At 49.1% G+C, this 13,448-nt stretch overlaps 1 protein-coding gene and 1 long non-coding RNA gene across 11 annotated transcripts in view; one reads left to right on the forward strand and one right to left on the reverse strand.

The window, feature by feature from the left end:
- The window catches only part of SEMA6B (semaphorin 6B), a 1,482,347-nt gene that overhangs the window by 273,691 nt on the left and 1,195,208 nt on the right, over positions 1 to 13,448 (reverse strand). The gene's annotated exons all lie outside the window — the stretch shown is intronic.
- Positions 8,961 to 13,448, forward strand: part of LOC143974413 (uncharacterized) — a 191,371-nt gene continuing 186,883 nt past the window's right edge. Inside the window, exon 1 of the long non-coding RNA XR_013272217.1 lies at positions 8,961 to 10,498. This is a non-coding gene — a long non-coding RNA (uncharacterized LOC143974413). The remainder of the gene's footprint in view (positions 10,499 to 13,448) is intronic.

The raw sequence follows: 13,448 nt of genomic DNA on the forward strand, positions 1-13,448 counted from the left end.
ATCAGAGAATGAGCTCTGAAGGGGGAACTCCACGCCAAATAAAAATAAAAATAAAAAAATTGGCGTGGGTTCCCCCTCCGAGAGCATACCAGGCCCTTAGGTCTGGTATGGATTCTAAGGCTTATCTGAGCGCGCTACCCGGCCGGCCATGAAAGGGGGTGGGGACGAGTGAGCCCCCCCCCCTGAGCCGTACCAGGCCACGTGCCCTCAACATGGGGGGTGCCTTGGGGAAGGGGGGCCGCGCGGCCCCCCCACCCCAAAGCACCTTGTCCCCATGTTGATGAGGACAAGGGCCTCTTCCCGACAACCCTGGCCGTTGGTTGTCGGGGTCTGCGGGTGGGGGGGCTTATCGGAATCCGGGAGCTCCCTTTAATAAGGGGGCCCCCAGATCCCGGCCACCCCACCCTATGTGAATGAGTATGGGGTACAATGTACCCCTACCCATTCACCTGTGAAAAATAATGTACAAAAAAAAAACACAACACACAAGGGTTAAAATAGTTTATTGCACAGCTCCGGCGACGGCGACGACAGAAGACTGGGCCACCGCTTGTAAAAGAGCTAGAAGAAGGCGTGGTGGCCCGGCAAGACGAACCAAAGAGGGGGACAAGACCCACGAAGTCGGAAGAAGAGAGCGGCGGCGAAGAAGAAAGCCGGGCTCCTCCGCTAGTAAAGAGCTAGCAGAAGATAGCGGAGGAGTCCGGCGAGAAGACCCCCGAAGACGGAAGACCCCCGGAGCTGTGCAATAAACTATTTTAACCCTTGTGTGTTGTGTTTTTTTTTGTAATTTTTTTTTTACAGGTGAATGGGTAGGGGTACATTGTACCCCATACTCATTCACATAGGGTGGGGGGCCGGGATCTGGGGGCCCCCTTATTAAAGGGAGCTCCCAGATTCTGATAAGCCCCCCGCCCACAGACCCCAACAACCAATGGCCAGGGTTGTCGGGATATATATATATATATATATATATATATATATATATATATATATATATATATATATATATATATATATATATATATATGAAATACACTGCAGCTAACTGAATCACCTGCCTGCCAGAAGTATAGTATAAACAGTGAGTACACCAGGAACGGACTGCAGTGAGATATAGCTAAACTGTATGCAGTGGATATATATTGTAGGGGATCAGGGGGTGAAGAGCTGGCTCAGAGGCAGTCCAGTAAAATAAAATTGCCTTTTATTCAGCAAAAACAGCAAAACAAAACATAAGATCAGGCAGGCTTGTCTTATCACACGGATGTGCACCCAGGTACAGCTCACAGTTCATCAGCCCACAGGCTTAGAGGTAACAGTTCATAGCTCCAAACACAGCTAAAGTCTTTTGTGGTTTAAGCTCACCCAGCAGGTACACCTTCCAACAATGGATGTTTCCACACAGCATGCTGCTGTGTCTCTCTCTCCTATTCAACAACTCCCCACTGACACTTTCAGCACACCTGATAATAAGCAGGCCTGAAGGGGAAGTACATGCCTTCTTAAATTAACCCCCTCTTAACACTGCCCCAGGCTGACCCTGTACATACCCCCCCCACCCTCTGTTCCAGGCCAGGGGTCTGGACACCACGACTCCAGTGGCAGTAGACCCGGGAAAGGGCATCCGCATTCTGATGTACCTTTCCCAGTCTATGTACCACTACAAACCTGAAGTCCTGTAGAGCAAGGAACCACTGGGTGATTCTGGAGTTTTTATCTTTATTTTGGGCCATCCACTTAGCCCTTGTACACACGGTCGGAGATTCCGACAACCAAATCCGTCGGATTTTGTCCGTCGGATTTTGTCCGACGGATTTTGTCCGAAACTGTTGCATACACACGGTCGGACAAAGTTGTCGGAAAATCCGACATGATGGCGCTATTTCGTTATGACGGGACTACGTTCACGCTAGTAGCCAATAGCTTTGGTGTAGGAATTTGATCTGAGCATGCGTCGCATTTTGTCCGATCGGAATTCTCTACACATGATCGGAGTATGTCCGATCGGAGCATTTTGTCGGAAAATTTTACCAACAAGTTGGAAAACTTGGTCCTTCGGATACTCCGATGGAAACAGTCCGATGTAGACCACACACAGTCGGAATATCCGACAAAACGGTCCGATCAGACACATTCCCTCGGAATCTCCGACCGTGTGTACAAGGGCTTAAGGGGTGCATGATCTGAAACTAACTTGAAGGGTCGGCCCAACAAGTAATAGCGGAGTGTCTCCAAAGCCCATTTTATTGCGAGACACTCCCTTTCCACAATGGAATAGTTCCTCTCAGCTGGTGTGAGCTTCTGGCTCAAGTACACAACAGGGTGCTCATGGCCCCCAATCATCTGGGACAGTACTGCACTCAGACCCAATTTTGAGGCATCTGTTTGTACCAGGAATTCTTTTTGGAAGTTGGGAGCTACCAACACTGGTTCCTGGCACAAAGCTTGCTTCAATCGGCAGAACGCTACTTCTGCTTCTGCACTCCACTGAACAACAGTTGCATTCTTTCCCTTGGTGAGATCAGTCATAGGTGCTGTTAGACTGGAAAAGTTGGGGACAAACCTCCTATAATAACCCACAATGCCAAGGAAAGAACGCACTTGTTTCTTTGTGAGTGGACAGGGCCATTTCTGAATAGCCTCCACCTTGTTTAGTTGGGGCTTAATCACACCCCTGCCTACAACATACCCCAGGTAGCGGGCCTCCTCCAACCCAACCTTACTCTTTTCTGGGTTCACTGTGAACCCCGCCTTTTCGGAGGGCATCCAAGACCAACTGGACCTTCGGTAAGTGACTCTCCCAGTCCTTACTAAAGATGACAATGTCATCAAGATAGGCTCCTGAGAAATCCTTATGAGGTCTCAGGACGAAGTCCATGGCCCTCTGGAAAGTGGCTGGGGCCCCATGTAACCCAAATGGCATTCAGGCATACTGCCATAAGCCCTCGGGTGTGGCAAATGCAGTTTTTTCTTTAGCCTCTGGGGAAAGTGGGATCTGCCAGTATCCCTTGGTCAAGTCAAGAGTGGTGATGTACCGAGCTGGTCCCAATCTTTCGATTAATTAATCGACCCGGGGCATGGGATACGCGTCTGGCTTGGAGACTTCATTTAATTTACGAAAGTCATTGCAGAACCGCCAGGTTCCATTCGGCTTGGGTACAAGGACTATAGGGCTAGACCAGCTACTTGAAGACTCCTCAATGACCCCAAGGTCCAACATGCTCTTAAGCTCGGTCGAGACAATATTCCGGCGAGCTTCAGGTATGCGGTAGGGTTTGAGGTTTACTCGAACGCCAGGGTCTGTAATGACATCATGTTCAATTACAGAGGTTAGGCCCGGGACCACCCCCACTTTTAGTTTAGCCATTCCTGCTGGTGTACACAGGGTAACACGGGCAACCGGATAGTTTTTGACATCACCATGCGCACAGATGACCCCAACCCCTTCCCTTGGTACCAGCTTTCTTGGCAAACCGTCCGACCGGAGCAGGGTAATGACACTCCCAGAGTCAAAGGAGTGCTACCACCTCCTGTCCATTGACCCTCACCACACACTCATGCGGATTTAGGTTGGTTGCAGCACATAAGGCATGGATATACATGGAGCGACGGCGACCCATATAGCACTCTGTTGGTTCTTCCCAATTTGGGCACTGGGCCGCCAGATGACCCAGTTGATGGCAGGACCAACAGCGAACCTCACGGGATTCCCCCTGTCGGTTCCCTGGAAGCTTAGGTCCTGTGGTGCTCTTGGTAGTTGTATTATGCCTCCGAGCAGCCGCTATGCGATCACCGGGAGGCACACTGGTGCTGGAACGCACTTCTTTTAAACGGGCCAGCTCTCTTGTGACAGAGGGACTCTCCCGGAACTTTTCCGCACAACTGTAGCGCTCAACAGCTGTAGCCATCTCATCCAGTGTCTGAGGCTCGGACTGAGCCACCCATAGGTGGAGCTCCCTGGGTAGTCCATGCAGGAAATGATCGAGTGTGACGCTTTCCACAATCTGAGTGGGTGTCTTTTCCTCAGGTCTCAGCCAATCTTGGAACAAATGCATCAGATGGTAGAGTTACGCACGCGCAGGCTTAGCCTTGTCAAAGCACCAGTCATGGACACGATTCGCCCTTAAAGCGACAGTCACTCCCAGCCTTGCTAGCATTTCTGCTTTCAGGAGCTTATAATCGCGTGCTGATTCCGGGCCCAAGTCACAGTACGCCTGTTGGGGGTCTGCGGTCAGGAAAGGAGCCAGTACACCTGCCCAGTCTTTATCAGGCAGACCCTCCCTTGCAGCAACCTGCTCAAACATAGCTAGGTATGCTTCCACATTGTCTAAAGCCATCATCTTTTGCAGGGTCCGCTGCACTGCCTTCCGGGGGTCACTCTTTACAGCGGGGTCATCTTTCGTCATTTCAGCCTGCTGGGTCACCATCTTTTGTAATACCGTTCACTCAGTAAGCGATTTGTTTCCTGTTGTACAGCGACTGTCTGCACCAGGTTCTGCTCCTGCCGGGCCTGTGCTTCCTCATGGCGGGCCTGTGCTTGTACCAGGGCCTCCTGATGGTGGGCATGTGCTTGTACCAAGGCCCCCTGATGGCAGGCCTGGGCCTCCTGATGGCGGGCCTGCGCTTGTGTATTAGCCAGTACCAGCTGCTTAACTACATCCTCCATGGCTTGTTCAGAAGATGTCACTGTCTGTGCAGCTTTAACCCAGGACATGGGATTAGACTGGACCCCTCAAATTTCCCGATGCACGCTCCACCAATTGTAGGGGTTCAGCGGGTGAAGAGCTGGCTCAGAGACAGTTCAGTAAAATAAAATTGGCTTTTATTCAGCAAAAACAGCAAAACAAAACATAAGATCAGGCAGGCTTGTCTTATCACACGGATTTGCACCCAGGTACAGCTCACAGTTCATCAGCCCACAGGCTTAGAGGTAACAGTTCATAGCTCCAAATACAGCTAAAGTCTTTTGTAGTTTAAGCTCACCCAGCAGGTACACCGTCCAACAATGGACGTTTCCACACAGCATGCTGCTGTGTCTCTCTCTCCTATTCAACAACTCCCCACTGACACTTTCAGCACACCCAGGCATGTACTGGCCATCGGGACTACCGGGAGCTTCCCGGTGGGCCGATGGCTCAGTGGGCCACTTTGATGTAAGGGGGTTGGTGATGGGCCACTCTGATGTAAGGGGGCTGGTGATGGGACACTCTGATGTAAGGGGGTGCTGATGAAACACTCTGGTATAAGGGGGCTGCTGATGGGACACTCTGATGTAAAAGGGCTGCTCATGGAACACTCTGACGTAAGATGGTGCTGATGGGACACTCTGATGTAAGGGGGGCTGGTGATGGGACACTCTGTTGTAAGGGGGCTGGTGATGGGACACTCTGTTGTAAGGGGGCTGGTGATGGGGCACTCTGTTGTAAGGGGGCTGGTGATGGGACACTCTGATGTAAGGGAGTGCTGATGGGACACCCAAAATGTAAGTGGGCTGGTCTGGATGAAGTCCAGGGCCAAATTTCTGTCCCAGTCCAGCCCTGAGCACACCTGATAATAAGCAGGCCTGAAGGGGAAGTACTTGCCTTCTTCAATTAACCCCCTCTTAACCCTGCCCCAGGCTGACCCTCTAATATATATATATATATATATATATATATATATATTAGACTGACTGTACATATATATGAAATACACTGCAGCTAACAGAATCACCTGCCTGCCAGAAGTATAATAGAAACAGTACACCACCAGGAATGGACTGCAGTGAGCTCTAGCTAAACTGCATGCAGTGGATATATATATATATATATATATATATATATATATATATATATATATATATATATATATATATACATACACTACAGCTAACTGAAAAAACTGCTTGCCTGTTCAATCTAAATGACACTCTCTCTCAGTCCACGCCGGCAACAACACACTACACGAGGCCGACGTGCAGTCAACCTTATATAGTGTGGGTGTGGTCCACCTGCGCCATGATTGGCAAAAGGCACCCTGCCTTTGGCCAATTATGGCTCTCTTAGCTGAGGGTGCTGTGATTGGCCAAAGCATGCAGGTCATGGTGCATGCTCTGGCCAAGCATCATACAGCAATGCACTGCACTCCCTCAGTGCATTATGGGCTGTTACGCGGAGCTCGAATTTGGCGTGAATGGCCCATAATGTTCATTTTCGATGAACGAAGGAACAGCCAATGTTTGAGTCTAACTAATATTTGACCCGAACAGAAAACACATCCCTAGTTCTCAATCTGAACAGGGTGAAAACATGGCACTGAGATGGTAAAGTGGTTGCAGACCAAAGGTTTTAATAAGGAGACATGAAATACATTTGAGATACGCATATTAGAAATAAGTTCTAATGCTTAAGCCACTGGGTTAATCCTGCGAAGAATACGGAAAGGCCCAATAAACCGAGGTGCAAACTTCAGAAAGGGAACACGAACAGCCAGACCCTGTTCCCAACCCATCTGCGGTCAGCATGGAGTCTGTGTCACAAAGCATGTCACAAAGCCTCCTAGATTCGTGTCCAAGAAGACCACGGAGATGCTCCTCTAACGCAGGAATACCCTGTGGAACAAAAGAGTGAGGAAACATGGAGACATCTCCTGAGCAAAAATGGAAGCCAGTTCTTTAGAAGTGGGCAACTTCTTAAGTGGAATACAACGAGACATTTTCGAGAACCAGTCAACCACCATAAGGACAACTGTGTTGCCCTGAGAGTTGGGTAAATCTACAATGAAATCCATAGACAGGTGGGTCCAGGGTCTCTCTCCACTGGGTATGGGTTGTAAGAGACCCACTGGAAGGTGTCGTGGAGTCTTACTCTGAGCACACACGCAACAGGCAGCTATGAGAGCGGTTACATCAGCATGTAGACTAGACCATCAGAATTGTTGGGAAATGGCCCAAAAGAGTTGATTCTTCCCAGGGTGGCCAGCAGGCTTTGGAGAATGGTAAGTCTGGAGCACAGCAGTACGGAGACTCTCTGGGACAAAGCAGAGGTCACAAGGTATAGACCTGAGCAGCAAGAATTTTGTCACCCAAAGGAGAAGTGAGAGTGGTGCAAACCGTAGCCAGAATACGATCAGGAACCAGAGCCTGCTCCATCTTTGAATTGGAGGAAAATTGTTGTGACAAAGCGTCAGCCCTTACATTCTTAGTACCGGGTAAGAATAAGACAATGTAATTTAAACCTGACAAGAAAAGAGCCCGTCGTACCCTTCTGGGAGAGAGGCATTCAGCCTCAGACAAGGATGTGAGATTCTTATGGTCAGTAAGAATGGGAACTGGCACAGTGGTACCTTCGAGGAGATGTCTCCATTCTTTCAGGGCTAAAATGTTCGCTAACAGCTCTCTGTCACCAATCTCGTAATTGCACTCTGCAGGTGACAATTTCTTGGAAAAGTAGCCACAAGGATGCATAGCTGTCATGCACCTGGTGGTTGAGCCCACAGATGATGGGAGCGGCATCTCATATTCCTCTGGCTCAAGAACTCCTGGAAGAGCAGACAGATGTTCAGGAGCACAGAAGGGGCACAAGTGTCTGGCAGGTCACAGATGCAAGGGCTAGTCCGGACTCCAAGAAGCAGACGGGTAACCGGATGCAGACTGGAACTGGGGTCAGCGGTGAGCAGGAACAGCAGGAACACTCACACCGGATCAAAGAGGAAGGTGTCTTGTAGATCAGGACACTCAGCGGATCTTAAAGAAGGCTGGGTAGGCAGGAACAACACCAAGGCGGCAGGCAAGGCATAGTCGTACCCGCAAGGGTAAACACAAAAGGGAGGCCCAGAATAAGAGATAGAAAAGAAATGAGGTAAAGAGAGGAATGGAAGGAGACATGGCGAGACGAGCTGGGGAGGGTTGAGCTTTATTTATAAGATGGGCTGGGACTCTCGGGAACAGAGAAAGTGAAGCAGCGAGGAGAAAGTTTGAGATATACAGCCCCCCGCCACCTAGGGGACATGGGAGCCACTACAAGAGTTGCTGGGGGGGTCTGAAGGATCCGATACAGCGTTTTGCGGGCAATCAGGTAGTGCCCCTACAGACAGCACCGTGGGTTGGGGGGCAAGTTGAGGGGACGCGGACTGGGGAACAACCCGGGGCGACTGTGGAGCCACAGGCTACGACATCGGGAGGAGTGTCGGTAAGTACGGCAGGGGGGAAGGCTGGAGAGAAGACGGTGACGGCGAGGGCTGATGTGGTCAGATTAGCGGATGCAGCGAACTGCGAGGTATACGTGTGCATTGAGGGTCCATTGGGTGTGCATCTAAAACAGGAGGTGAGAGACAAGATTGGAAAGGGTGAGTACATTGAGATATTTTCCCTTTTGCCCCTCAAGAAATTTAATTTGGACAGTGTGAAGCCCGATGACTCCAAAAAGGAGGACGAGGAGAAGAGGAGGTACCATCTGATACCTAGGACATTTGCAAACTGGCTGCAGACGTTCGCCATCATGGCCAGTGTGATAGGTGAAAAGTCCCCGAAACATTGCTCAGCGTTGTTCAGCTATATGGACGCCATAGGTGAGGCTCACAGGGTGTGCGGCGGGAACGCGTGGCTGCGTTATGATGAGCAGTTCAGGCAGCTTAGAGCAGTTCGGCTGGATCTCAGGTGGGACCACAAGGATATCAGGCTATGGATGCGCTTGATGTCGTTGGCCAGGGCCCCTAACCAGTTTTTTCAGGGGGGGGGGGCAGGGGAACTACAACCCCTGGACTGCCGGCCGGAAAAAAAATGAGGGGTATGTTGGAAATTTAACGAAGGATCTTGCAAGTTTGGGGGATCCTGTCTTTTCAAGCATGAGTGCTCGGGTTGTAGGGGGAATCACCCATTGTCCCATTGCTTCAAAAAAGGAAAGCCCCCCGGCGAGGTTGCTTACAAGAGGGATAACCCTGGTGAAAGTGGAAAGAATGCGGCCTTTTCTAAATAGGTACCCGGAGAAGGAAGCAGCACTTGTGTTGAGGGAGGGGTTTTCGTGGGTTTTAAGATTCCATGTTCATTGTCGGTGATCCCACCGATGGCGCAGAACCTGAGGTCGGCACTGCAGAATCCAGGGGTGGTATCGGAGAAATTGGCGAAGGAGATGGCTTTATGGCGTATGGGCGGGCCTTTTTTTGCCAAGAGGCCAGTGCAGGATTTAGCAGTGTCACCATTGGGGTGGTGCCTAAGAAGGCACCGAACAAGTTTCGCCTTATTCATCACCTCTCGTTTCCGAACGGGGGTTCAGTGAATAAAGCCACAGATCCTGAAGCTTGCACTGTGTCATACACATCCTTCAATGCTGCTGTTGGGTGGGTTAGGCACTATGGGCGTGGGGAGCTCATGGCTAAGTCAGACATTGAATCGGCATTTCGATTGCTACCTGTGCACCCGAAGAGCTTTGGCCTTTTGGGGTGCTGTTGGCAGGAGCAGTTTTATGTGGACCAATGCTTGCCCATGGGTTATTCTATCACCTGTGCCTTGTTTGAACTATTTAGTTCATTCCTGGAATGGGTGGTGCGGGATGTGTCTGGCTCTGTTTCCGTCATCCATTATTTGGACGATTTTCTTGTCGTTGGCCCCCCTTCCGCCAATGTGTGTGCGATCCTCTTGTCCAGGTTGCAGCACATTGCGGGAAAATTTGGGGTTCCGTTAGCAGCAGACAAGACGGAGGGTCCAAAGACGGAACTTAGTTTCTTGGGCATCGCGATGGCACAGTCGCCATGGAATGCCGCCTACCGATGGATAAGGTGGAAGGGCTCAAGGTGGAGATTAGGGAGATGACGGGGCTGAGGAAGGTGCAACTTCGGAAGTTACAATCTGTATTGGGTAAGTTGAACTTCGCCTGCCACATTATTTAGATGGGCAGGGTTTTTTGCCGATGGCTGTCGGCAGCTGCAGCGGGGATGCAGGTTCCGACCCATTTCATTAGATTGAACTGGGAACATAAGGAGGATTTAAGAGTTTGGCACACGTTCCTGGAAACATACAATGGATGATCGGTTTGGATGGATGGGCTGGTAAGTAATTTCGATCTGGAATTGGTCAAGGACGCGGCGGGGTCAACGGGCTATGGGGCCTTCTTCCAGGGACAATGGAGCGAGGAGGCTTGGCCGACGTCGTGGGTGGAGGCAGGATTTACGCTAAATCTGGTACTGCTGGAACTGTTTCCGGTAGTGCTGGCTTTGGAATTATGGGGTACAGCTTGTCAGAATTTGAAGATTAGGTTGAACTGTGATAACATGGGGGTGGTGCAGGTAATCAATTGTGTCTCAGTGTCTTCTCAGCCGGTGATACGGTTGCTGCGCCACCGTGTTACGGTGTTTACAGCTGAACGTTTTTCTGTATGCTGTCCATATTCCAGGCGTTGAGAATAACCTGGCTGATTCCTTGTCTCGGTTTCAGTGGCAGAGGTTCAGGGAACTGGCACCAGCCGTGGAGAAAGAGGCTCTGGGAGATTGCAATGGAGTCACCGTGGGATGGATCAGGAGGTCGGTGAGTGGCCTACAATAAAGTATGGAAGGAGTGGTTAGTCTGTACATGGCTGGCGGGAGCCCAGCTTGGAAGGTCTGATTTGGGTTTACTAGTGTTGTATTTTGTGTCCAGACAGATGGAAAAAATGGGATGGGTGTCTGTCATTGAGCAAAAACTGGCAGCCTTGGCATTTTTGAGCGAGACAAGCGGTAAAAGGGTACCGGAAAGGTTATCCACAAAAGGATATGAGGAGACCGGTGTCCTTTTCAATTCTGCAGGTAATTTGTGAAAAATTGGGTGTTGTCTGAGAGTCGGTTTATGAGGTGCGGTTGTTCAGCACAGCATTTTCAATTACGTTTTTTGGAGCGTTTCGGGTGGGGGAGCTGGTCAGTCCAGCGAAGTGGGTAGGAGGTGGTCTGCTGATGCAGGACGTGTATATAGGGGAAGATAGAATTGTGCTGAAGCTTTGCAGGTCAAAAATGGATCAAAGGGTGAGGGGGGTGGATGTTCAGCTGTATATGTTACCAGGGTCAACGGTCTGTCCAGTAAGGGTGGTAAAGGAATTTGTTAGGATTCGACCGGGGATGGCCCGCTGTTGGCAATTTGTGGCAGTTTTTTTCTTAAATACCTTAAGGCTGGGGGGCTGGAGAGTACACAGTTTGCCTCCTACTCCTTCCGCATAGGGGCGGCTACAGAGGTTGCCAGATGGGGTTTGGATGAGGCTCCTTTAAAAAGGATCGGGAGGTGGGAATCTAGGAGGTTCTGGTCTTACGTGTGCCCACACTTGTTGTCAGAGGGGTTTTAAAAAAAAATAAAATAGAAGAGGAAAATGGGGTTAATGTAAAATTTATATAGGCTATCCGGTGTTATTAACTGTCATATAGATCGTTTTGTTATGTCATTTCATATGGAGGTCACAGATGCCTCGTCTGGATCCTTGGGCATTCTTATGTTTTTTGGGGAGCCAGGAGAGCAGATGTCAGGCCGGAGGGCAGACAGCTGGGGATTTCTCGCAGAGAAGCATGCATTAGGTGGTTGGGTATCCCTGATATGAGATGGAGCAGAGTAGTGCCGGAAGTTCAACGGTACTCTAGCCTAGATAGGCCACCAAACGTGTCGGTGCTGCATGTGGAAGGGAACGACTTAAGGGTTCAATCTACCAGGGACTTGATTGCGGATGTAAAATGTGATTTTTTTTATGCTTTGCATGGCTTTTCTGGGGATGGTACTGGCCTGTCATAGTTGCACGAACCTCTTGGCGTATGGCGAGATCGGTTGCCAGGCTTAACAAAGCACGAATTAAAGTAAATATGGCACTGGGTAGATTTGTCATTAGAAATGGGGGATTGGTTATTCGACACACAGAGCTGGAGATTAATGTGGGAATGTACCTACGAGGGGGGATAGAGTGGATCTTTCAGCTGTGGATATTGATTCATGGGCTTTGGTCCTTAAAGACAGGATTGAAAGGGCCCTGCAGGTGTGTAGGGCCCCTTAAGGCTAAGAGGCTAAGAGGGCCATCCTTTTCGGGCTGTGGCAGTGTCTTTGGTCTTTGATGGTGGCAAGAAAACAGATGATAAATGGCCGGAGGCCTGGTATGGTGACATTTGGTCCCGCAGTGTACTGGTGAAAAGTTTTAAGTGGAAAAGGTGAAGTGGGGTACCGTCAAAGACCAGCAGACTGGGAGTTTGAAATTGTCGTTACAAAGGTTGTATGTATGTTAATTGAAGTTATTTATTTTTGGTTTGAATAGTTTTTTAATAAAGGCTGCTATGGCCAGTTACACTCCAAACTCCTGTGTGGTCTATTATTGGTTAATGAAGGGGTAAGGTAAAAAGGGGAAAAAGGATTGTAGGGGTTGGGAAGGTTTAAAAGGTGATTATGGGAGAGTTGGTGATGTCTTGAATATCTTGTGTACGTTGTTGACTCAATTGCAAATGAGTGGATCTCTAGTCATCAACACTCAGGTACTAAGCTAATCAAACAGCTGAGTTTGTTTAAAGGGTACCTCTGCCTCAAAAGCACCAGGCCAAGGAGCATTTATCAGATTGGCCAGATGTGTCTTCATGCTAGCAGAGGATGCAAGATCCCCTCTGTAAAGCCCAGCATTTACTGCAGAGGCAGTTAGCCAAGTAATCTTCCTCAGACTAGCCAGAAGTGACAGTCTGCCAGCGAATGATTCAATAGCCTTCGCAGAGGCATGGGAACAGCACTATGGATTTGGAAATTAAGGTTTATGCTACCATTAGGGAGTATGGTGTGGCCTGTGTTGGAATTCACTTTAGTAGCCAAGGCCATTTGGTTCTCAGACAAGTTGAAGGCAAATTTGGCCAGTAATATGCCTCTGTGGTGTTTGATCCATGAGTGAAATTAGAATGATCAGTGAGGCAGTAAAACCACTATGGATGCCGCAGGCTGTTCCTTCTATTATTCTATGGGGTGAGTCAAGCCCTATGACCTTTTTCCCTTTTAAAAATGTAATTTGGCTGTCAGACTGTTCTAAACACGGGAAATATGCACCACTTTACAGGCATACTTTAGACCCCCCCGGTACGAAATTTAAAGGAATATTACACTTTTATTGTTTCACTTTCACTAAGCATCATTAAAATCACTGCTCCCAAAAAAACATCAGTTTTTAAAACTTTTTTTGCATTGATACATGTCCCCTGGGGCAGGACCCAGGTCCCAAAACACTTTTTATGACCATACCATGCATATAAGCCTTTAAAATTAGCACTTTTGATTTCTCCCATAGACTTTTAAAGGGTGTTCCGTGGCTTTCGTATTTGCCACGGACACCCCAAATTGTTCGCTATTCGGCGAACACCCAATGTTCAAGTCGAGCTTACGTTCGACTCCACAATCGGGAGCATCCCTAGTGACAACATGTAAAATATAACATATAGTCATCACCCTTATGTACAATGAGCAAATTTATAAACAAAACACAACAAACAATTGTCTGATA

This window comes from Lithobates pipiens, unplaced genomic scaffold (assembly GCF_037356315.1).
Source record: "Lithobates pipiens isolate NorthernLeopardFrog02 unplaced genomic scaffold, aLitPip1_a1.2 Scaffold_13, whole genome shotgun sequence".
In the NCBI taxonomy this organism is placed as follows: Eukaryota; Metazoa; Chordata; class Amphibia; order Anura; family Ranidae; genus Lithobates; species Lithobates pipiens.